General features: G+C 34.8%; 1 protein-coding gene across 2 annotated transcripts in view; it reads right to left on the bottom strand.

The window, feature by feature from the left end:
- LRRC4C (leucine rich repeat containing 4C) overlaps nt 1-26,176 on the bottom strand; it is a 1,344,784-nt gene that overhangs the window by 803,600 nt on the left and 515,008 nt on the right. Inside the window, exon 2 of one of the 2 annotated variants that reach the window (XM_030918790.1) lies at nt 9,785-9,873. The exons of the other annotated variant lie outside the window; for it this stretch is intronic. The gene's annotated coding sequence lies outside the window, so the exon portion shown is untranslated. The remainder of the gene's footprint in view (nt 1-9,784; nt 9,874-26,176) is intronic. 2 annotated transcript variants of the gene reach the window in all.

Below are 26,176 nucleotides of genomic sequence, written 5' to 3'. Positions count from 1 at the left end.
GCATCACATATACAATTATTATACTATTTTTAAAGCAGACAACTGAAACTCAAAAAGGTTAATGCTTTGCCTAAATTCACAAAGGTATTGAAAGGCAATGCTTAAATGACAAGCCACTTTTTTAGCGTCTTAGAAAATATTTTTTTTTCACTCTACCTGGTTTCCCTAATTAAGATAAGAAGATAGAATAGACAACTGAAAATCATTTATTTTAACGGAACGTAGAAATTTTTTGTGCATTCCCTATTCTTTCCTCCATGTCTTCTCTTTATAATTCTACTTTAAAATTTAGGAATCATATTATCTTTCAGTCACACAACATTAAGGATGAAAATAAGACCTGTTTTTAAAACTTGTTGGTCTCTATACAATCTGATAGGAATATTAATGCAATTCTACTAAGGAAAAGAGTCTCATGCATAGATTTAGGATGTATGCATCATTAATCAATAAAAAACGTATTGTGTACCTTCTGTGAGATCTAGACTGCCATGAGTGTTACAGGAGATGGAAAGATAACATGATTCAATTCAGCAATATATATATATTGAGCATCTATTTTATTCAACAAATTACCCAAGACAAAAAAAAAAAAAGGAAAGGATTAGGAAATAGGAAGATTTCTATCAAAAGACACATAGAGGAAAAAAAACTCAGAGCTATTCTTTAAGAAATTACAATCTGGTTATGGGAATACAGCTAACACATATGCAACACAGCAATTAAAAAATGTAGCTTTAATATCATTTGATGTTGTGGTCTAAAAAAGCAAATAGGCTTTCAATGAAAGGGTAAGTCTATGTTTTAGTAAGCCACGTTCATTAAAAATTCAGAAAGTTTTAAAATGTCTCGTAAGACACAATGAGACACTTAATTGGTCTTAGAGGGAGGGTAGGAAAGCTGGTTGAGGTTTATATTCATAGATTTACAAGTTTTGTTTTAAAAAGAACATGAAATATGTATATCATTAATGTTATATGAATTTATGCAATTACAACAGACAAAATTCAATTAAGCTATTTCTTAGAATAAAACTAAATGTAATATAGTATTTTCCAATATTTTCTTGACCCATAATCACAGTTTATTTCATATACTTATATAGTAAAAATGTATACATATATAATCACAAACCTAGTGACTCATCATGGTACATGGCTTTGAGATGTTTCCCAGGCGTGTTAATGAGTTTACTTCAATAATATTTATGTAACTTACATATGTCTTAAATTCAATAGGAGGTTAAATTTTCATTTGCAAGTTCCAAAGTTTTGTGGCTCTAATCTAGTCAGTTTTTTCCTTCTCTCCATAATGTGACTAGGAAAAGGGTAGACATATGCATTTGTGACTCAGATCGTATATCACTAAGAGATTTCCTGGGTAACTTCTTATAAGAAGGTTAATAGAACATTTTACAGAGCTTTTCAAATTGTGAATGCTCATCTGTAAAAGTGGCAGGACCTTCAGCTTCTGCATATACCAAGAACTGAGAGCATTTGCAGGACATTATTTTTCTCCAAAGATAAATGATATAGATGGCCTCTAATGTACAATTTCCACTTACAAAAGAACCTAGGGGCACTTAAATTATGAGTTGTGTGCCATTTTGATAATATTATAACAACAGACATAATGGAGAAATGAAATGACTGAGGCTTTAGCATCATCCAGATCCAAGTTCCAACCCAGTTCTGCCATTTAGTCACTATGTGATTATAAAGTTAGTGAGGCTTACTCTTCTCCCTTTAGAAAAAGAGATAACAAAACTACTTAATGTGATTTTTGAGATAATTAACAAAATAAAGGAGGACCACAGCATTCTGTAATTCAAGAGGCCACCATTTACATAATATATATAAGATAAATAGTGTCCCCTTGGTATTGTGAAATACAGTAGGCTTGAATAACATAAGCAAGCCCTGTCATCACAGTTACACACAAAGTAGATGTTCAGTATTTGCATCATTCAATATCATTGCAATAACATAAAACAGTGTGGGTTTGACATTCTTTGCCTATCAAAACTGTGTTTATTGAGCATAGCAACAAGGTATTATGCCTGCTTGGAATTCCACATGCCTAGAACAAATACCATGCTCACAGAAACAACTCAATATCAGTATGTTGAATAGATAAAGATCATATTAATCTATATGATTGGTCGATCAGGAGCCCTTTGAAAAGCTTTGTCTTTCACTAAGAATTCCCAGTGAGCCTTTGTGTAAGGAGAAATGAGATCTAGGACACAGCCTTTTCATTGGAGGATGTCTTTTAGTTGTGATGATGTCTGTGTTAAGGCTAAACACATAGCATTCCAAAATTTAAAGTAATGCTAGTATGTGGGATATGTGTGTGCATGTGTGTGTACCTGTGTGTGTGTGTTTTGCATTTAAAGAGAGAGTGTGATGCCTGCAAATATATATATATATATATATATATATATACACACACACACACACACACATATATATATATATATGAAATCAAATTTGTAAATTTTTAAAATAAACAATTTGACCTATTTCCTATTTGGGGGAGAGTTTCCCAGAACTCTCTAAATCAGTCTTGCCAATTCCCTTATTTGCCAGGTGTCTACTAGATTCATCATGCCCCTTTTTAGCGGCCCTCTTTTAGGATGGCACACATCTTTAAAAATCTATTTCACGGCCGGGCGCGGTGGCTCAAGCCTGTAATCCCAGCACTTTGGGAGGCCGAGACGGGTGGATCGCGAGGTCAGGAGATCGAGACCAACCTAGCTAACACGGCGAAACCCCGTCTCTACTAAAAAATACAAAAAACTAGCCGGGCGAGTTGGCGGGCGCCTGTAGTCCCAGCTACTTGGGAGGCTGAGGCAGGAGAATGGTGTAAACCCGAGAGGCGGAGCTTGCAGTGAGCTGAGATCCGGCCACTGCACTCCAGCCTGGGCGACAGCGCGAGACTCCGTCTCAAAAAAAAAAAAAAAAAAAAAAAAAATCTATTTCACATGAATCTTGACTCAAATGCGTATCGGCTGCGTCCTTTAGTTTTTTAAATATGAAGAAGAGATTGTCTCTAGCAGGTTTGTTACTTTATCAGAATATCTTTGAGCATGTCATAAAAACCACTGCTTTTAACGATGTAAATTTGGTTATAGTATACTTTTTTAAAAATTATACTTTAAGTTCGAGTTATTTTAATACTATTCATTAAATAAGTCAAGATAGAAGTCTACACAGAAATACCATGCAAACTTTAAAAGTTAAAAAAGTTACACATATTTAACAAGAAAAATATTTTCAATAAAACGTTTAATACAAACTTCAGATATGTGCACAAACTATGTAAATATGTGTGCATCAGTGTTAAGGATGGCTATGTTTGTCAGGGGAGGATCATGAGTGTTCAGATCATTAAGGGACTTACATTTATTTCCTGATATTTCCAAAATGGGTATGTTATTGTAAAACACAAAGCTAATCAATAAAATAAGCAAATTTGAGTAAAGGTAAAATCTAGATTATGTCTGTAATACAGCAGGCACTGATAATTAAAGAATATTATCAGTCAGCACGGTGCCTCACGCCTGTAATCCCAGCACTTTGGGAGGCCGAGGAGGGTGGATCATGAGGTCAGGAGTTTGAGACCAGCCTGGCCAACGTGGTAAAACCCCATCTCTACCAAACATACAAAAATTAGCCGGGCGTGGTGGTGCGTGCCTGTAATCCCAGCTACTTAGGAGGCTGAAGCAGACAAATCGCTTGAACCTGAGAGGTGGAGGTTGCAATGAGCCAAGATTGTGTCATTGGACTCTAGCCTGAGCAATAGAGGAAAAAAAAAAAAAAAAAAAAAGAATATTATCAAACATCTAGTCCTTATTAAAGACAATAAAATATGTATTTATTAATTTTTATAAAGTTTGTGCTGCCAATAAAACCTACAGATTCTTTTTGAGTTGCCAAGAAAGACACCTTGAGTACATAAAGAATAGCTATTTTTTCTAGGAAAAACAAGTGTGTAAATTATATAAGTCAATTTTGTACATAATAAATTGGAAATGAGAAGATTCTAGCCCTTTTCTCTTTGGAGTTACTCTTTAGATGGGTGATTTTCCTAACATGTTATTAAAGCCTCTTCAGGCATTTAAAAATGAATTAATAGCAAAGGGTATATTGATTAAAATATAATTTCTATTATTACAACTAAATTGTGTTTTTGCCTATAAGTAGGAAGTACTTCAAGGCATGCATTTGACATATTATAGTTCACTTACGTGTTTCACACAGAGCCTAGTTTCTGCTGAATTACTGGCGAGAGGTATGTGTATCAGACTACCACGTATTCATTTTTGCAAAGATGTTGTGTCAGAGGGGGGAAGACATTTTTCACTTACTTTTAGCCATTTTTCCTAAGGAATCAATGTAAAGTTTTTTTTTAAGTGGATCCATAACATATATAACCTAAAACATTATTTAGAAGTTTAAAAGGAAAATATTAGTTACAAATATATTGTTTTTTTAAAAACCCTATAACTCAAGTAGTGAAATGAACTGCTTTGTTATTGTCTCACTATCTAAATCTTACGGTGTTGTGTAGCAGTTTTCATGGTGAAAAATAGGAAGGACTTCCAGATGATGATATGAAAGTAGTATGGTCTAACGTAACCTTTCTTTCAGAATCCCTTGCCCTATGTGCATGCACACACACACGCACCGCACACACACACACACACACTCTTTCCTGTGTCTGACAACCTAATCTTATAAAATAAATATTAAGATGTCATGGACTTCCTGGTTTTTTAATGTATCACATAAAATACAAACATATTGAAAATTAAACATTATTGCGTTTAATTGAGGCACATCATGAGATGGAGTTGGAAAATTTTGAAAAAATAATTATGCATCGTAGAATTGGTGAAAGTTGCTAATTCACAATATGGGAGTAGTTGCGTACTTTAAAATGTCAATAATGGAGGTAATCTATACTTTTAAAACTCTATTATCTCTTTCATTAAGTAATAATAGCTAGCATTTATTGAATATTTACTCTGTGGCCAGCAGACTTCTTAAAGGTATTTAAGAATGCCAATGTCTAGTCATAGTTTCACTGAATTGCATCTTTGCTTTGACATTCTATAGAAATGCTATATTTAATTATTAAATTACTAAAATCATTGAATAATTTTGATTATTATAAAACTATGTAGAAATTTGGAAAAATATTTGACCTATGAATAAAAATATCATATGTGAATTAAAATTATATAAGAAAATTGTGGTAAATTAACTAAAATTATAATTGTTCTATGCTAGGGTTATATTTATTTTTAATTCCACAAATATTTCATAAGTCTGTAATTTCTTTTATAAATTCAAATCAGCAAGCAAATTTAAAACACTAAAATGCTGTGGAAACATTTTGGTGCATAATTGTATACCATTCTACAAGGTTAAAATTTAATATCAAGAACTGCCTCTTTCCTCTAATACCAAGATTAAAAAGTGTTCAGAGGCTAATTTGTGTAATTAAATAAGAAAATATGTTTCTCTTTTGAATTCTTCACAGATGGAAGAAGTCCAATTATATTCGTATTAGACACTTCCTTTTTAAAGTTGCAAAACTTAAAGTAAATTATTAAAATAATCATTTGACGTACCAGATGCCAACAATACCAATACAGCCAGCCTTCCTTTTTGGCAAATATGGCCATTCATGCCACATTAGTCCCATACTTCTTTAAAAGTTTATCAAGGTCTAAAAGAGTTTAGCTTACTCAGGTGCTAGATCCATTTAAAGACCAGCCTTCACCACTATGCAATATATTCATGTAACAAAATTCCATTGTACCCCTTAAATGTATACAAATAAAAATAAATAAATAAAAACAAAATAGTGCAACTATTGGCCATATCGGTCAACTAACCTCTAATATTTTTAAACATAAAAAATTAAACGGGGAAAAATGTAGTTTGGATGTCCTGATGAATTCATTGTAACTTCAGTGCTATCCATCCATAGAAAAAAGGGAAAAGTTCACCAGAAATAGCACTACCTTCTAGTTATTCAATTCTTAAATCTAATTTAGAGTCCAAAGTAAACACATGAAAGAAAAGAGCAAACGTTACAAATGCAGTATTTTTTCTTATTTTTCCAAGACCTTTTCTCTATTGACATGTAATTCATGTCTATTATCCTAAATAGTTACATTTAATTTAACATTCAGCTCTACTAGCCATAATTTTGCAAAATTATAATCAATATGAAGCTAATTTAGGAACAGCAATGAGAGTTCTATCAATCAGATTTCTGATAGGAAATAGCTGGCACACTCAAGTTAAGATAATTCAGTGAAAGTTTCTTACAAAGATGTAACCAGGGCTTAGGGAGCCATAAACGAGAATGCAGGACCTGGGGCTAATAAGAGAAAAAGAGTTGTTACCACTTCTAGTCCAGAAGGTAGCAGGGGAGGAAACTGTTCAGGTAAGCAGTGTCTGCATGTTTCATGGCTAGAAGGTAGCCAAGAAAAATACTAGTTCTTTGGCTGAGGAATCCAGCCAGTCTGAGACGAATACACAAAGAAACTTGGAGAGTAGAGACCCTGATTTCACTTTTTCTTTCTTATTATCTGCTGCTGGGGCTTCCCAATGACCAAAGTGGGGACCGGAGCCTGTTCTTCTAGTCTTTACAGGTCAACTTACAGGAAAGAGGACAGCATGAAAAGGCAAAAAAAGAGAGCTAGCCGAAAAACTAAATAGAATTAATAGAATTTGGGGTCCTTCTGAATTAGTGTCTCTGATACATCACATGCAGACATCGTTTCCAGGCTTGAACCAATGTATATGCCAAATGTTTACAAAGAAGGCAAAGACCATAAACCACATAATCATCCAACGTACCAAATTAGAGACTGACAGACCTCCCATCTTAAAGTGATTCTCTACAAGCCTTTATGGCTGTCCCTGAATTGTTACTGTGTCTAGATTTTTAAAATATTATTACTTTGTGAATTATTTTGATTTTACAAATGCCCCTATGATAAACAGTGATCCATATGAGTGAACATCATACAAGCAAAAGCATTTACATACAAGTCTGAAAACGGGTTAAATTTAAGACTTTTTACTGGGGACAAAACAAATTAAATCCCCCAAACATTTCTTAAATTATTATGTTTATATTAAATCACAACTAATGGAAAAACAGAAAAGTTAATTAAAGAATAAATTATTTGGCCCTTAAGCCACCAATCAGTGTGAATTTTCCTGATCCCTTTCCACGGACTGTAAGATCTCCCAAAGGCCTGAGCAAGGTGCATGGTAGGAAAACTTTAATCCGTGGGTTTTAGTAAATGCAGCTATAGGTAATTACAAGAAACAGTGTCCCAAAGGAGTTTTAGAATATCAGAACTGGGGCAAATACACTCAAGTCGATCTACTGATCCATATGAGTTAGTGGAAGAAAAGAATCAAGCAGCAAACAAACAAGAACCCAATTTTGAGTTTGCAGAAAATGAAGACAGAGGGAAGGGAAATGTGGAATAATTATTAAATCTCTGTTCAAACTCCTAAAACAGCTGCTTAGGGTTTTCTTCCTTCTATTGTGTGCATTTACTGGGAATTTAAAGACAGTAGAAAAGGCTTTCATTTTCTTAGAAATAATTTAATCAATGGCTATTCATTTATATAGTTACAACCACTTTTTTAGACACGTGAGCATGCATGCGTTCTTATTGCTTATGTATATATAATAAGCAGAGTCTTAATGATTTAACTCAAGATTTTATGTTGTCTCTTTTGTGAGAATGTTAATTTATAGGGGGTTATATTTCACTTGGCTTATTTGTGTGGTTTATGTCTAAGGTCGTATGCATATATTTGTTTATCATAGAGACCCAATTGATATATAGTGCAGGATTTAATGTATAAATATGATCATAATGCACTAAAGTAGCCAAGGGTAAAGGGGTGTGTGTGTGTGGGGGGGGGGTATATGTGTGGCATACATATGCATAGATACTTATAATTATTTTTTAATTGATTATATATAATTATGAAGCCTATATATAAATGTCATGATTCATTTGGTTAAAAAGTTTTAGAATTCTTCCTCCAATGATTTTGAAATGGTTTATAACAGGATATTCTATTCCATTTTTTACATTGTTATTTCAGGGACAAAACATTTTATCAAAGGTAGTGCTAAAGTTGTCGGAGTAATGTCAGAGAATCCTTCAGTACTTAAATCTGTTAACTAAAGTCATTAGTAAAACGTTGAAAAATAAGTTCTTAGCTAAAAGTTAGGGAAACAAAAGAAATAACCAAGTTAATTGTCCTGACCTCAAGGGGCTGAGACTATGAAGAAGTGATGAGACATATACACAGTTAAAATAATTAGGATAGACTATGATATGGGATATAAAAGAGAATTTGAAGCATTGCTATAAATTGAGTAAGAGAGGAGAGAGTTATTACAGTTTGTTATCTTGGTGAGAGTAATTTAAGCAGTGCTTGGAGCAAAATTTTCACACTCAGGTAGAGTGGGAAGAGAGATGGGAACTAAAATGTATTTATTTAATTATTGAGCTCCTACCATTTTAGATGTTGTGTTAGATACTGGAGATACACTGCATAATGAAACAAAAATAGATCCTTCTTCTGTGGAATTTATCATGCATTGGCAAAGAATATTGAGAGTTGTTTCAAGTAGTTCGAATGGGTAAAGAGGGGCTAATGTGGGGAAAAACATAGGAAAAGAGTGAAATCATGGGGAATAGTTTTGTTTGGATTTTAGTTGGCTATATGTTTCCAGGATTAGAGAAACATGTGTGGTTTTAGTCTGCGTGGAAGGAACCAGGGAAATGGAGAAATGCAAGTTTAGAGACAAATAACCGATTCAGTAAAATCGGTAAAGGAATGAAAGTGTTATAATTAAAATTAATATGAGCGATTATTTTGGAAAAAGAGTATAGGTGAAGATAAATAGATATTTTAACGTTTAACGAAGAAAAATTCGGTGATATTCACATCAAATAGCCTCATCTTTTTTTAAACGAGGAGGCTAATTCATTTGAAACTAAGGAAGTCAGGGCAAGGTTTGAGCTCATGGAGAACAGAGATTTTGAAAAATACTGAAAGAGCTGGAACATTTTAAGTGGTCACATCCTGTTCAGGACTAGATGCGGTCAGACAGCATGGTTGTGTTGAATATCTAAGAGGTATGAGCAAACAGACATGATTCCTGCCTGCATGTAATATTTGGTCTAGTGAAAGGCACATCCAATAATCAATTATACAAATAAATATTAACTGGTCAACTGGCAAGAAAAATATGCCAGGGGATAGATTTCATAGAGAGCTAGAGGGCTGGAGAGAACCCAGAGACTGACTTTGGATCCCAGGCGGCAAATAAAGCTAAGTGTAGTGTCTGATGGACCAGGCTGATAGAGAAAGATAAAGGAAGGGTAAATTATGAGTTCACTAGGAGTCAGAAAGTGGAATAAGTGAAAATACATGCAACTGCAGTTAGAAAGCAGGCTTTCCATGTTTTACTAGAAGCAGAGCAATTACAACAGACAAACCGACTCCAGGCAAAACTGTAATTTGTGTGCTTCAAGGAGAAATGGAGCCCTGACACAGGTGTGTGCAGCAACCCCACACTCACCAGTGAGAGCTTGGTCCATGTCATGTATCCAGCAATTGACCATATTAATTCACAAACATGGAACTATTCCAAGGCAGTATAAGTCATATATGAAACAACATTTCTTTCTACTTTTGTTTAAAGCTATTAATGTTGCACTCACTTACATTCAGTGTATTAGATGATGTTCCAGCTTATTTGGCCCCTCTCTCATTGGGTGACCTTGCAGCCTCGCAGTAAAGAGAACCATTTCTAGAAAAGACATAAAATTAAAACATGACATTACATTTAAGAAAGTTAGAAAATAGCCCAAGCAAAGTTATTTGAAATTAAAACCGACCTAATGGAATAACATACATGGAATAATTTATATTTCTCTACAGTTAAGTTTATCCAAGTGTATATTCATTTTATAATATGTCATGCTTGAGGCTTTTCCCAGAATAAAAAAGGCTTTTTGCAAATTGATGCTAATCACAATATTTGGTTCTGAGAAAAATCTCACTTTATCAAAATTGTCTTTCTATTGGACTGTTGAGTAAGATTTTTAACAAAGGAAAAAAGGCATGTTTATCCCTGCTTCTTTTGCAGGGTCTATTTTTGTCGAATGAGTTTATTTCTCATTTAAACATACTGTGCCTTTTCATGCCTCTATACCATTTTTCATTCTATCTTATTCACTTCAAATGTCATTATTCTTTTGTCTGTTCCTATTTCTCATCCACAAACTCATAGTCGTTATTTAATACCCAGCTCAAATATGACCTTTTCCGCCTGAAGCTGCCAATCAAAATTAATCTGTACTTCATCCGTAATCGCACAGACCTTTGTTTGTCATATTTTATGAGATTTATAGCCAGTGTTCCTAATTCTATGTCCCTGCCTTTGCACTCTGAAGGCAGGGAAAATGCTTTATCTGCATGTGCATGTGTGTGCACTCGTGTGTTTGCTTTCTTTAATCACCACTTGCCTTATGCAAATAATAGACATTCACACATTACTTTCAATTGCTCCTTACTCTATCATGGAGTAAATTAGACTTAGTACTGCTATAGTTTACGCTACAATAATGTAACATTTATTTCCAATTAAAACACTTTTTTTTACCAGTTGGCTTCCAGAGCACCATTCTCTCCAGTTTTCCTCCCGCGATGGGTCAATCTTTCTTAGTCACCTCTGAGGTTTCCTTCTAAATGTTTGTAATAATAATGGCTTATCTCTTGACTATCTCCTATTTCCTATTAGACTAACTCCCATCAAGGTCTAATCCAGGTTTATGACTGTAAATACCATTTATACATCTGGAATTGACAGATTTATAGTTTAGCCCAGCCAGTTCTCTACTTGATCTACACATTTAGAGTTCTAATAAGCTATTTAAAGTTAGAATATCCTAAACGGAGCTCTCTGCCACCACTAATTTTCTCTTCCTGCCATTTCGTCTCAGGTTAGAACAACACCCTACCATTTTCTTATTCAAAAAGACTAACACATGACTTACACGTTGACCCTATTCTTTCCCTCCTTAATTTTGGTTCAAAGCACGTATTACCATCTAGCATACAACATCTTTGACAAACAGACTTTAAAATTGTTGCTCTCCTCCCACTAAGCAAGAAAACCCCATGAGTGTGGGGATTTCCATTAGTTTTTTTACTGCTTGATTCCCTGAATAACAAAATATATTCAAAACAGATATGTAGTAGTGGCTTAAATAATATTTTGTTGATTAAAAAAATGAAGTCGTTCTAGGTAGATTGCTAAATAATTTATTAATTGTATTGGGTTCAAAATTCAGTCCCTTTACAGCTTCCTCAACTGTGAGATGCAGAGGAAAATCTTGTGTCTTTATTATTGTTTTCATCTGTGTCTGTCCTGACAAAACAGAGCCATGTCTGCTTAATATAGTCATACACTGCACATGGATGTTTCAGTCAACAACAGACCACTTATATGACAGTGGTCTCGTAAGATTATAATATCATATGTTCACTGTACCCTTTTTATGTTTAAGTATTTTTAGATACATAAATACTTAGCATTGTGTTATAATTTCCTATAATATTTCAGTATAGTAACATGTTGTACAGGTTTGTAGCTTAGGAGCAATGAGCATTACCACACAGCCTAGGTGTGTAGTAGGGTATACAATAAAGGTTTGCATATGTACACTATATGATGTTCATACAAGAATGAAATTGCCTAATGACACTTATTTTTAGAATTTTTCCCAAGACAAGCTATTCTATTGGAGAGAAAACTATATTGGATGTTTTACTCCTTCAGATAACTAGAAAGTCACAGAATAAATGAGTTTATTCTTTTGATTTAAGAAAATTTAGGTTCTAGCTCCTGTTTTACCATGTCTAGTAATGTAACTTCATTCTGACTCTCAGGTCCTCAGCTATAAACTAGACTAATAACATATTCTCAATCACTCTTAAAAGGGAGTTGAGTAAATAAAATGGGACTATCAGTAATAATGTGACCAGAGTACTAAAAACTACTAAAAAGAATGCCAAATTATATATATAAAGCATAGTTTGAACCCTAACTCAGTCCTGAGAAAAAATGTGTATTGCAATGTAGCAGAGCTGCAATGATTTCCAGATATTATAATTAATTTGTGGTGGACCCCATATTAAAGTTGGGTCTTTTGAATTGTAAAATAGGTTATTTTTCACCATAATAAGTTTTATTAACATCTAAAAATAGATAATTTATATTTGCCAGATGTACGGGGCCTGAGAAATATGTCATATATGAATAATAAAATTAATAATGGCAACAATAGTATATAAGACTTTTTTTGTTGTTGTTGTGTTTTTTTGGTGGTTGTTGTTGTTTGAGATGGAGTCTCGCTCTGTCACCCAGGCTGGAGTGCAGTGGCGCAATCTCGGCTCACTGCAACCTCCGCCTCCCGGGTTCACGCCATTCTCCTGCCTCAGCCTCCCAAGTAGCTGGGACTACAGGCACTCCCACCACCAGGCCCGGCTAATTTTTTGTGTTTTTAGTAGAGACAGGCTTTCACCATGTTAGCCAGGATGGTCTCGATCTCCTGACCTTGTGATTCACCCACCTGGGCCTCCCGAAGTGCTGGGATTACAGGCATGAGCCACCATGCCCGGTCAGTATCTAACACTTTCAAGCACATACTATACATCAGACACTACATTAATTGATAACATCATGTATTATTTTATTTAATTCTCAATGCTGTGTAGCTGCAATTATAATCCTATCTATTTACAAATATAAAAACAGGCATAGGATGATTAAATAATTTGCATAAGGACACAAAGCCAGTAATGGTAAAACTGGGTTGCCAACCTAGACAGCTTTGTAACACAAAAACAAATTTTAATTTGAAATTAGAATTACATAATCTGGAGTCCATACAGTAGAGTTCCAAGAAGGCAATCACTCTTAACTGAGAAAGTTTGGGGAGCATCTGGAAGACTAATGGTGAATTAAAAACAAAGTAACTGTCTAACATTGTCAGCAGATATGCTATTAGCAATAGCAAAAACATGGAATCAACCCAGGTTTCCATCAATGGCAGATTGGATAAAGAAAATGTGGTACATATATATCTAATGGTAGACTGGACAAAGAAGATTTGGTACATTAAATGTGAAGTATTATGCAACCATAAAAATAGAATACAATTATGTCCTTTGCAGCAGCACGGATGCAGTTTGAGGCCATAATCCTAAGTGAATTAACATAGGAACAGAAAACCAAATACCGAATGTTCTCACTTATAAGTGTGAGCTAAACATTGAGCACAGAGACAAAAATATTTTAACGACACTGCCGACTACTAGAGGGGGGAGGGAGGGTGGGAGATATGGGTTGAAAAACTACCTATCAGGTACTATGCTAATTATCTGGGTGATGGGATCTATACCGAAAACCTCAGCGTCACACAAGATTCTCTTGTAATAAATCTGCACATGCACCTCCATGTCTAGTATAATAAAAGTTGAAATTTTTTAAAAAAACAGAGTAACTAATACTAGGGTACTCTTAAGACACCATCACTTTATTGCATAATTCTTCAGTTGTAAAGTACTCAGTCTCCAATAATTCACTCTTCTTGAGTGTGTGTGCCTGTGTGTGAGTGTGTGTGTGTGTGTGTGTGTGTGTGTGTGTATAGGGTGGTTGTTGCTGTTGTTTCTGAGATGGAGTCTCACCCCAGCTGGAGTGAAGTGGCGTGATCATGGCTCACTGAAGCCTCGAACTCCTGTGTTCAGGCAATTCTCCCACCTCAGCCTGCTGAGTAGCTGGGACAGAGGCACACGCCACCATGCCCAGCTTTTTGTTGTTGTTGTTTGCTTGTTTGTAGAGCCAGGGTCTCCCATGTTTCCCAGGTTTGTCTTGAACTCCTGTGTTCAAGTGATCCTTCTGCCTTAGACTCCCAAAGTGCTGGAATTACAAGTGTGAGCTACTGCACCCAGCCTGCTCTTCTTTGTAATTTATTCTGTGAACTGATTCATTGTAATGTTGGAGAGTAATAGCAGTAATTCACTCTGTGATTACCAAGAGCCAATAAAATAGTTATGACAAATATCAATCTAATTGGAAGCACCACTGCTTGAAGTCATTTAAAAAGCATCATTTGAGAATGTTCTTTCAGTAGTTATCCTGCATTGGCAGAAAGGGGCAAAGATGAATGAACAGGTGCATGTCTTCCTCCAGTTCTGACAGTTCCTTTCCTCCTGATAAACAGTTATTCTGGCAGGAAAAGAAACATAATCTCCCTCTGACCTTTCTCTGTTAGGATGAGTGCACACGATGATTCTGTACTGTCACAGAGAAAAGATACAAGCAAAGGGTGAGGAAAGCCTATGGATAATTCACTGTACTTGATAATATACTGAGGAACAGCTATGAAATATACCTATACTACACCAAGTAGAGACATTGTCAAACAACAACAACAATAACAATAACAATGGCAGCAAGCCTATGTGTTGAACACGTACTATGTGTCCAATATTATGATAAACACATTATATGACTTATTTTGATTCTGTGTTGTATAAATGTGTTTGAAAATGTCACTCATTAGTTTTAACCACCTACTGCCTCTTCTTCAATAAACGTGACATTCCTAAAAATATGATCTAGGTGATTCAGGCTTGACTACACTAAGGCACAAAGGAGTGAAGTGATTGGTCCAGATCATAGCTGAATAACTTTCATCTAACACTCTACCATTCTTCTCAGAACACTGCTCACGTTCCCACAACTTCCTTGATGTCTGTGTCTTCATCCTTATATGAAGGGAATTATTTAATTGCACAAATTTCAAGCTCTTCTCAAACTAGAAAATGCTACAATGTAATGGTTCTGTCTTGCAAATGCATGATTTTAGACACCATCTGGAATCAATAACATTCCAGAGATCTACTGAATGTGAGTGGGTGAGTGACCACACAGGGCTGGGACAAACAGAGAAAATATTATCCAGATATTAAAATAGTATTATATAATTATAAAATGTTATAGAAATGTTTATGATATAATAGTGAATGAAAAAAGGAAATTCTAAAATAACAATTATTCTGTGATGATACATATGTCCACGTACAAAAACTAGATGGAAGAAGATGGAATAATTTTCTCATGATTTCTTGGCTATGATGTAATACTAAATGATGTTTTTATATTGAACATTAGTGTTTTCACAATGTTGTTTATAATATGAATTTTGAATGAGATTTAATTTTAAAAAAAGGTGGCACAATGACACTTCTGAAATTCAAAGAGATGCTCTGGTTTTAGTGCTCAAGTAAAATGGCTAAAATTATCTCTTCAATGTTTGTTATAAATAATTCTTAAGAGACACTTTAAAATCATTATATCTTCTTTGTAAAACCATCAGTCCTAGCACATATACAAGTTAGTAGTTAATCTTTAAATACTCATTTTTTTCTCAGAAATCAACTTACTGTAAATGACGAATAGCTTAAAAAGTGAAAAATACCTGAATTCACTCACTCATCTATTCATTCAAGACACAATATTTAACTGCCCACTCTGTTTTAGGCACACTTTCGGGACCTGGGGATTCAACAGAAACTAGACACTTTGTATATAGCTTTGGACCTGTAACAGTCCAAAGTGAACTCCATGAGAAAAGGGGCTCAAGACGAGATTTGAAGCCAGTTTGTTTCCTTTGTCCTCACTGAAAATGTAGCAAAATGAAGATGGTTTCTGAGCCTTGTTCCCGTGCCATCTTTCTGAGCAAATGTTTCCAGAATACAGTGCATTGCAGAAAATAATTTGGAAACAGTCCAACTCAGCTTCCTTCATTCAATTACCTGCCATTAGATCATTTGTTTTATCAGAAAGAAATCACTGTGATGACAGGGGTTTGTTTACTTCGCCCCTGTATTACCAGCACCAAGGACAGCACCCGCGCTCCATCCATGAAGGTCCAATCAGAGTTTAGGTCACATCAACAAGTGCTAGATTACCGGTAACAAACTTGAGTCCAATTTGGTTCAATCTCTCAAATACATTAGTCTACTTGGCTAATTACAGTCATTTACAAAGCATCTTCTACGTGTCAGACATATAATACCTGCTATTATTTGAATCTCACACTGTCACAGTGTCATCCCTTTTTACTCCACCTCATTGTGCCTCAGTTTTCTCATCCATAAAACTGTGATAGTGATAGTACCGAACTAATGGGCTTCTTGTGAGAATTAAATTTTTAGAATAAATAAAGTTCTCATGAAAAAGCCTAGGCACGTAGTATGTACCAAACAAGTTTAGAATAGTATATTATTATTTAAAGCTCACGGTAACATTTTGAAGAATATTGTACTATCTTCATTTTACAAGCAGGAAACAATGTATGATGGCTAAGAAATTTGACCAAATGTCCACACTGCTGAGTCACTGAAGTTAGGGATATTTCTTCACTCTGCTCTTCCTCTCAACTTTCTTGCCTATATTCTTAGATAAGATCCTAACTACTTTCTCTTTCAACTTTGTCAGTAACTTACTTCAGATCTCCCCTTTCCTAGTTTTAACCATCATCTTTTACATTATCTAGACATTCTAATTTTGATAGATTTTTCAAACATATATCAAATTACATTATTCCTTCTTAAAACCTGAGTAGCTCTCTATTGCCTCCAGAATAAGCTACAAAGTTCTTAGAAGAGCATTCTGTGCTTTTCATATTAAACAGACTTCTCTGATACTCAAACTTTAGTCAAAACTCTAGTCAACTGAATTAAGATTAGATAGTCAAAAATCAGGTAAATCTGGGTTCATATCCAGTTACTAATTATGCAATCATCTCATTATTTTACTTATTTAATTCTTAGCATCTTATCTGGGGAATGGGGATCATAGCCTGAAGAGCTTGACAGAATTCGTTACAAAATCTTTTTCTTTTTTTTTTTGGACACTGGTTCTGATGGCACAAGAATTATCACATAATACATTCGGAAGACAATATATTTAAAAATTCCAACAGAGATCTTAAATATGAAAAATGGACTGGGACAAAAAACAGAACTGGCTGGAGTCAAGCAGTGAAATGGCATTTCAAAATTAGATTGTTAAACCAGTACAATTTTGAAGAAAAAATTAAATTAGAAATGAGATACTTAATTATTTTTGTTGCAATAAAAATATAAGACCTGAAATAATCAAGAGAAAATAATGTTAGTCATGATAGTTTTTATTACTATGCAGATTAAAACAGGTTTGTAATGGCTTTACCAGTAATAAATAGAAACATTCTACATCCCACTCCTTACTTGAAATATTAAGAACTGGTATTTCATTTTATAGCTGTCTAAGAATACGCTTTCCTACAAATAAATGCTCTCACATAGATTTTATGTTAAATATAGGTTAACTGACAGATTATTCTGAAGTGCTCAAAGTGATTAATCAAGGCTGTTTCATTTAGTGATGAGAGATATTCAGTGAGATTTCAAGATTTCATGTTTAGTTAAATTAAGATCATAAGCATGGAAACTCACTTGAACTCAAGAAAATATTTTGGGCATGGGGAAACTAAATGGTAATACTTTGAAATATAATCTTTGCATTAGTAACACTAAGCTAACTTCCAGCTATCTTCACATTGATTGGCAGTGCTACCTGAGAAGTAAACACATAGTTTTGATTATTTTAACCTAAACAACTCATGTTAGATAAAATCATACTTTGAGCACTTATTTACGCAAATATTTATTAAATACTCAGTAAGGATCAAGCAGTATGCTAAATGCTAAAAATAAATTAAGTAAGGCAATATATTTTTCCTGATTTTACAGTGCTTATAATTTAATTTAGAGAAGGGGATAAGAAAAAAATGAAAGGAATTATTTTGTGATAGGATGTGATCGAGAAGGTATTGTCATGGCTATATTAGCTCAAGTCCATCAAGAAGCAGGCACTCAGACAGGATTAGACTTACAATATATTTATTGGTAGAAATTATTGTAGAGGATAAAGGGGGAATGAGCAGGCGAATAAGGGAGAGCTTTCAGACTACAGTGAAAGTCTGACACGTGTGAAGGAGAATGGTAGGGGCAAAGGTTGGATAGAGAGAGTCTGGTCCTGTAGCACAGTTCCAAGAAAGGTTTAGCTAGCCAACGGGGCATCCTTGAGCTGAAGTTGCACATTAGAGAAGTCCTGTGTTTTATAAGAATGGGACTGAGCTATTGGCAGCTGTTGGCTAGAAGCAGCTCATGGGAAACAAAATCTAGCAGCAAAAGCCCCACTGGATCCTAAGAACAGCTTCTAGGTCTATCAGTCAATTATAATTCCAGCAAGAGGACAAAATGACATACTTTCATTGCAGTGGTCATGGGAGTGTTAGTTTTTACTCATGGACCAGAACTTCAGAAAGTGCTACAGTTTTCAAAGATGACTAAGAAGTCACACATTGGACAAGGTGGGCAAGTGCATTTCAGGCATGAATCAATGTCAAAATACAGGACAAAATGGCAAGTGTGGGGGCATTACAAGTAGTGTATTAGGGTTGGAGTATGCACCTAAGTGTGTTGGCATGCAGCATACCAGAGAGGGAGGTCAGATTCAGATTGGGAAGAGCAAGATGAGTTATACAAAGCTGTTTGGCTTTATCCTGTAGATAATGTGGGATCATTGAAGGAATTAGTGTTTGGGAGAGACACTGTGAGATGTGCACTGTAGAAAGATTTCTGAAGTATACAGCCTATTCAGATGGAGCATTCCAAGAGGTAAAGAAAATGGAGATACTAGTAATAAAGAAAAGATAACATCAGACAGACCTGGGTTCCAATCCTAACTCTAACACATACCAACCATATGAACAGAGGCATGTCATTTAACTCCCCACAACCCCTATTACTAACTTTCTATGTCAGCAATTACTCAACTACTTATTTCATAGTGACACAGGATCATGTGAAAAAATAGTAGTATATTTAGGAGCTCAAGTGTTGAAAGTAGACATAAACCTGCTCTTCTATCTTGGCCTACATGTATGACTACAGGAATATTTTTCATGAATCTCAGTTTTCTTAAATGCAGGATCATAATGAAATCCATTTATCTCATGGAGTTGTTCTCTGAGAGGTAATATGTGTGTAGACTTAACTTACTTTTGGTGCATAAGAAATGTCTAAATAACTAAAGGCTAGGTACTGTGTTAGGTGATTTACACACGTATAACATTTTGTTCTCACAGCATCTCTGCAGCAGGTTATTTCCCCTCACGCCTTAGTATAGAGGAGCAAATTGATGCTTGAGTTTAAATAACTGGCTCATGATCACACGAATGATTGTACTGTGCTACAATTCTCAGCTGCTTGACTTCAAAACCCATATTCTTAACCACTATTCTCCATTACCTTCCATTCCGGCACAAAGAAAAACCATCTACCTGCCAAGAAAATGCAATTCTGAGAACTCACTTGTTGGCTATGGTTGGATTTCCTTGTATTACTAGTATACTTTAAAGCAGAGTAAGGGATCATTTAAACCAAACCTCCTAGTTTGCCCCAAGAGAGGTTTTATTCAGTTCATTTAGATAGAATATTACAATCACCACACAGATTCTAATATAAGCTGTGTTACACTATTTGAAATTGTTTTCAATGAAGGGGAAGGGGTAAAAAATGATGAAGGCAGTTGTCTCCAAGGCTATCTCCCTGTCGGGAGAGTCTTTAGAGTATTTGCACACATTATTCTCTTCATTATATGGAATACATTCAACTTCCAAGTAGGAGTAACCATGACACAGATGTTTAAAACCCATGGAAACCTGACCTGATAGGTCAGAGGTACATTGATTAGACAGAAGGCCCTGACTCATTTGGCTCTCCCTCTTCCCTATTTCCACTTCCAGAAAAATGACTGACTTGATTTTAATCCATATTCTGGCATATTTCTCATTAGTCAAAATACTACTTCACCAAGCTTTAGTTCCCTTAATTGGAATAGGATTATTTTAAGGTTGTCCTAAATACGGAAGGTAAATATGCATCATTACGTCTAACATCTATTAACTACTCCAGAAATGTTAGCTTCTCTTGGATGGATAACAGAAAACGATTTTCAAAACCAACAAATTGTCAGAAGACAATTCGATCAATACATAAAAGTGTATTTATTGATAACCTATGAAGAGTTAAGATTTCATCACTAATATTTGCATTAAAAACCCCCAAGCTAAAAACATTCACAGATGCCTTAGCAATATATTTGCACCATAGAGCTTGAGGAAAAGAAATTGTATCCTTATCTTTCAATTGCAAGATTTGTATTTTTCAAGAATAATTTTTCTGACCACCCCAGTTAAGGGGTTCACATCCAATACAGAAAATTATAAATCTGCAAGACTTGCAAAACACAGATACATTTTTGCAGCTTCACCAGAAAGGAGGCAAAAAAAAAAAAAGAAAATGCTTCTGTCATTAAAAAAAATCACAGACTGAAATAATGTGAAGTTTGCTAATTTTATTAACAAGTCTACTCTGCGCAATTTGGCTAGGACCTCTATCTCCCAAAAGCTCTCTACTGATGAAGTGACATGGGTTCTTGAAGTGGATGCCTTTTTGCACCTCTGGAAAGCTTAGCAATGCAGAGGGAGGATTAGAAACAGTAAGCTCCCAGTCCTCGAGATGATTCCGCAAACATCTGGTAGGTTTGATCATTTTTACCCTGAAATAATGCTGCAGGAAAGGCAATTTTGCATGGTCTTAGAGTATAAGTCAAAACAGTTTTCCAATTTCTGGTAATCTTGGCCCACATATTAACATTTAACAACACTTGACATTTGGCTCATACTTTGCCAATAACAAGAGAAAACAAATTATAAAACTATAGACTTCTACATCTTTCCTATTCATTCCAGCTTATGTATTCTCATGCCACTATGCAAGTTGAATCCTGTGTTTCTGCTCATTTTTTCTGCTGTAACAGTCATGCTCTCCTAAGTGGTGTTCAACTTTGCAGTTTTTCTTCTGTCTTGGCCAAACCCTAACAAATCAGCCAGTGAAACATGTTTTTTTTTTTTTCTTTAATTTAAAATGTTATATTTTATTTAGAATAAGATTAGATAGCAAATGAAAAACATCATGACAAGTTGAGAGATAAAAGTTTTATATATTATTATCTTTAATACTTTTTTTCTGCTTTTTGTTTTTTTATTAAAAAAATTTTTTTTAATTATTATACTTTAAGTTCTAGGGTACATGTGCACAACGTGCAGGTTTGTTACATATGTATACTTGTACCATGTTGGTGTGCTGCACCCATCAACTCGTCAGCACCCATCAACTCGTCATTTACATTAGGTATAACTCCCAATGCAATCCCTCCCCGCTCCCTTCTCCCCATAATAGGCCCCAGTGTGTGATGTTTCCCTTCCCAAGTCCAGGTGATCTCATTGGTCAGTTCCCACCTATGAGCATGTTGTTTGTTTTTAAAACAATCATCAATTTATATTGACTATCAATTTACACTAACTTACCATAGAATTAAAGCATAACATTTAAATACACTGTCTGTACTCCTAAATATAATGAACATTTGAACACAATCATATCCCTTAATATGTAGTATCCACTGGAGTCCTTACAACTCCAATTTTAAAACTCATAAAATTGGTATCAGTCACATGAAGGTGAATGCAAATTCGCTGACAAGTCTTGTCAACATAAATCTTTGCTGTTAATTAGAATCAGCAGTGTAACCCATAATTTCTACATCATTGAAAAGGGAGGAGCAATGGATGTGATTTAGCAATCCACCATCCATGGGGAAAGGAGTTTGTTATTCCTGTATATTCCTGGTAGGGAAGCTGTCCTTAATGGACATTTATCAAACAGTCAGAACTACACCATCGGAGCCTCCAAGTAAATCTCAGGAAACTTTGTGTGGTTCCGAAACATTCGATAATCCATACATATGAATACAAGTTTCAAAAATTCAACCCGCAATATTTTTTGTAGTCTTAGGTTTAAAAATGTAATTTCAACTTTTATTTCAGATTTGGGGGTATATGTGTAGGTTTGTTACATTTATATATTGCATAATGCTGAGGGTTGGGATACAAATGATCCTGTTGCCCAAGAAGTGAGCATAGTACTCAAGAGTAATTTTTCAACCCTTGTTCCTCTCCTGCTCTCCTCCCTCTAGTAGTCCTCAGTGTCCATTGTCAGTATTTTTATGTCCATGAGTATTCAATGTTTAGTTCCCACTTAGAAGTGAGAAAATGAAACATTTGGTTTTCTGTTCCTGTGTCAATTTGCTTGAAATAATGGACTCCAGCTGCATTCATGTGGCTGCAAAGGACATAATTTCATTCTTTTTTATGGCTGCATAGTATTTCATGGTATACATGTACCATATTTTCTTTATCCAGTCCACCACTGATGGGCACCTAGGTTGATTCCATGACTGCTATGGTGAGTAGTGCTGTTATAAACATATGAGTGCATGTGTCTTTTTAGTAGAAAAATTTATTTTCTTTTGGAAATATACCCAGTAATGGGATTGCTGGTTCAAATGGTAGTTCTGTTTTAGGTTGAGAAATCTCTAAACCACTTTCTACAATGACTGAACTAATTTACATTATCACTATCAGTGTATAAACATTCCCTTTTCTCCACAGCCTTGCCAGCCTTGCCGACCAAAATAAAAGTATTTCGACTTTTTAATAATAGCCATTCTGACTGCTGTAAGATGATCCCTTATTGTGGTTTCGATTTGCATTTCGCTGATGGTTAATGATGCCATCGAGAGATAAAAGTAACAAATTATAGACTTAAAGTTGACACTTGAGCAATTGAAACTAATAGACATCTAACAGAGCAATGCATCCATCAACCACATAATATACATTCTTCTTATCTGCACATGGTACGTACTCCAAGATTGACCACATGCTCAACCATAAAGCCAGTCCCAATAAATTCAAAAAAATTCAAATCATACCAACCATATTATCAGACCACAGTGGAATAAAAATAGAAATCAATACCAAAAAGATCTCCTACAACCACAAAATTACATACAAATTAAACAGCTGCCCCTGAATGACTTTTGGGTAAAAACAAAGTTAAGGCAGAAGCAGTATATTTTTTAATCAGAGGAAGCTCCTTATCAATTAATTCATTGACTAACTTTTGGAAATATGGGCTAATAGTGTAATATTTTGAATATTAAAGATGTCCTGAATTATACATATTAATCATGTATGACTATTTTTATATTTAAAAGTTTTGGCTTCTAATTAGTTTTGTTTAGAAAAATATTTGATTCCCAATTGTAAAGTGATGCACAAATTTGCAAAATATCTTTATGATAAAAATTGAGAAGTGGGAAATATTTGTTAACAAATTTTAGGTTTTGCTGTTGTTGTTCCGGGATGCAGTAAAGTTATGTAAAACTAATTTGATCCTTTCAGGTCTTGCTTTTAAACTTTGTTTGCTGATAACACAGACGTGCCTATTTCAGGGCTAATTTTGTCTCTATTGAGGCAAGTCTCTTTTGTATATGCTACCTGTTGCCTAGTGAATTATGAGATATCCTACTCTGGCTGGTGGGAATAGGAATTCTCCCTAACCAAAGAGTGAGTGCAGGGCACTATTTTCTCTATTCTTAGGATGTTTTTTCTCCTCAGTCCAATCCATACTCATGTTTTTGTTTGTTTGTTTGTTGTTTTTGTTTTTGTTTTCAGGCATTCTCACAGGTCACCAGAACAGCTGAGGAGGAACATGTACAGATCTCTGGAGTTCTCTTCTCTCATTCTCTCTCACTCTCTTTCAATCCTCAACTCCCCTCATTCTTCTCTCTCTACAGCTCTCCCCTCTCTGATATCCTTCTCCTGCAAACTCCAGCCTTGTGGCCTCCCTGAACTCCCAGCTCTGTTAATGTGTCCCCTCTCCTCAGACTAGGGCTTGGAAAGTCTCTCAATAAGCTGGAACAGTGGTAGGGTCTTCATTTGTTTCCCTCCATAATTGTCTCTCATTGTTTCTCAATTTAATATTCAATATCTTGACTACCATTGTGTTGAGTATTTTTGTCCTCATTTCCTTTCAGTTGTTTCAAGCAAGAAGTTAGAACTGATATCTCTTCCTTCATTTGGTGAAAAGTAGAAGTCACTCATCACCTGTGAAGCCTCTTGATAAGTACACTTCTCATTGCTCTTTTTAAATGGCTCAGAGGAATGCCTGGATTTTCTTTTATGACTCCCCAGTATAAGTCACATGTTCTATTTAATCTGAGTTGTTTACTCTCCCTCAACATACCCCATATTCAAAAATATTTCAAGCTTCATATTTTTGGGCAAATTAGCTGTTTTACCTGGACTTATATTCATTGAAGAAATGCTACTATGAACTGTAAACTCCTAAGAACACAGGTTCGTGGGTTTTATGAATTATTTATATAATAAGAGGAAAACATTCACCTCTCTTCATTTTTTTTTTTCACAGCTAAAACGATTAAGATTGTTTCAGGTCTGTAACTTTCTAGTAGTATAGGGACTGAAATAAAAACTTCTCTGGGTAGAACTATAGTGAGGTGTCCAAGGTCCCACCCACCCCTCCTCAGAATCATAAGCACACTGACATGAAAGGAGGTAACTCCTACATCCTTCCCAGCTCTAAACTTCTATAATCAGAAGATCATTCCATTATGTTTTCTTCTTTTCTTTTTTCTACAACCCATTTTATTGAGCACCTACCGTGTTCTAGGAAACTGACAACATGAAGGAAAAATGACAGACATTCCTCCAAGTTAAACAATGCTCTCTGCTACTAGAAAACCCTTACTTTCCTACCCAGATGCCATTTATCTATTTTTATTTCCCTCATATTCACATTAAAATGTAATTTCCCTGAATTTTCAAATATATGTGCAACAGTCTTATAGAATGGATGACATATTTTACTTTGTATTATGATTATTATTTTCACTTGTCTGCTCCATCCATTAGATTATAATATTACTGAGTTCAAAGATGTCTCTTTGGCCTTTGTGTATACATGGAATCTTATAATAACAAATATGCTATAAATTATTTATTTCTAACTATAGTGATTATCATAGTGGCGAAAAATAGAACAATACAAAAATGTATAAATAACAAATAATACTTAATCCTGTCTTAATTGCTCCCCATACCCAACTAAGTTTATTTCCCAGAGGTAACTAATGTTAATATTTTGAGATACATCCTTCCAGAATTTTTCTCTAGACACATTTACACATATGGAATCATTTTTGCTTTGTGTTTTTTTAATAAAAAATTTGATCCTGGTATATTTAATTTTCCAACTTGCTTCTTCTTTTACTAAATATGAATCTCGAGCAACTTTTCATGTCTGTACATACGATCTATTCCATTCTCTTTAAAGGCTTTGTGATATTTTTGACGAATACATACATGAATCAGTACAGGATGGGCCCAGATAAGTTCCTACTATCGAATATCCTTCCCACAAGGTGAAATATCAGCTGCAACATAAAGTAATGGAAATAATGCAGCACCATTCTGCATAGAAATAAGGCCATTGAAATATATAATAAAATCTGGAGGGCAAAGGCAGGGAGGTAAACTGCACTGATTTTCTAGAAACTTTGATGGGGAATTGTTTTATGTTATTTCTGCTAAATTCTCAAATAACAAGCTATAAAAGAAGAAAGGCTTATTTTCCAAAACTCTTTCCAAATAAAAAAATGGATACTACTTAGAGACATATCATCTAAAATGAGACAACTGAGTTCAATGCCAAAACGCACATTGTGTAATGTGAACTGCCTGCTATTTTGTGCTTATTAGTTTGATCTGGCAAGTTGGGGGAAATAGGAGTGAAAATTTAAAAAAAAAATTCTTGGTGCAAAAAGATAGTGAGGACTTAAACATCAATGCAGGCTTGTGGAAAATAGGTCAACAGTGTGACTTTACACACAGTGTATTGCATACATAAATTGTACAGATACCAATTTTGTTGCCTAGGGTTATAGAAATATTAATATGTTGGCACTTAAATATCCTAATTTGCATTTTAAATCTCTGGAG

Source organism: Rhinopithecus roxellana, chromosome 15 (genome assembly GCF_007565055.1).
Source record: "Rhinopithecus roxellana isolate Shanxi Qingling chromosome 15, ASM756505v1, whole genome shotgun sequence".
Taxonomy (NCBI): Eukaryota; Metazoa; Chordata; class Mammalia; order Primates; family Cercopithecidae; genus Rhinopithecus; species Rhinopithecus roxellana.
The sequence above is the reverse complement of the archived record's forward strand: the minus strand, read 5'-3'. Positions and strand labels throughout refer to the sequence as shown.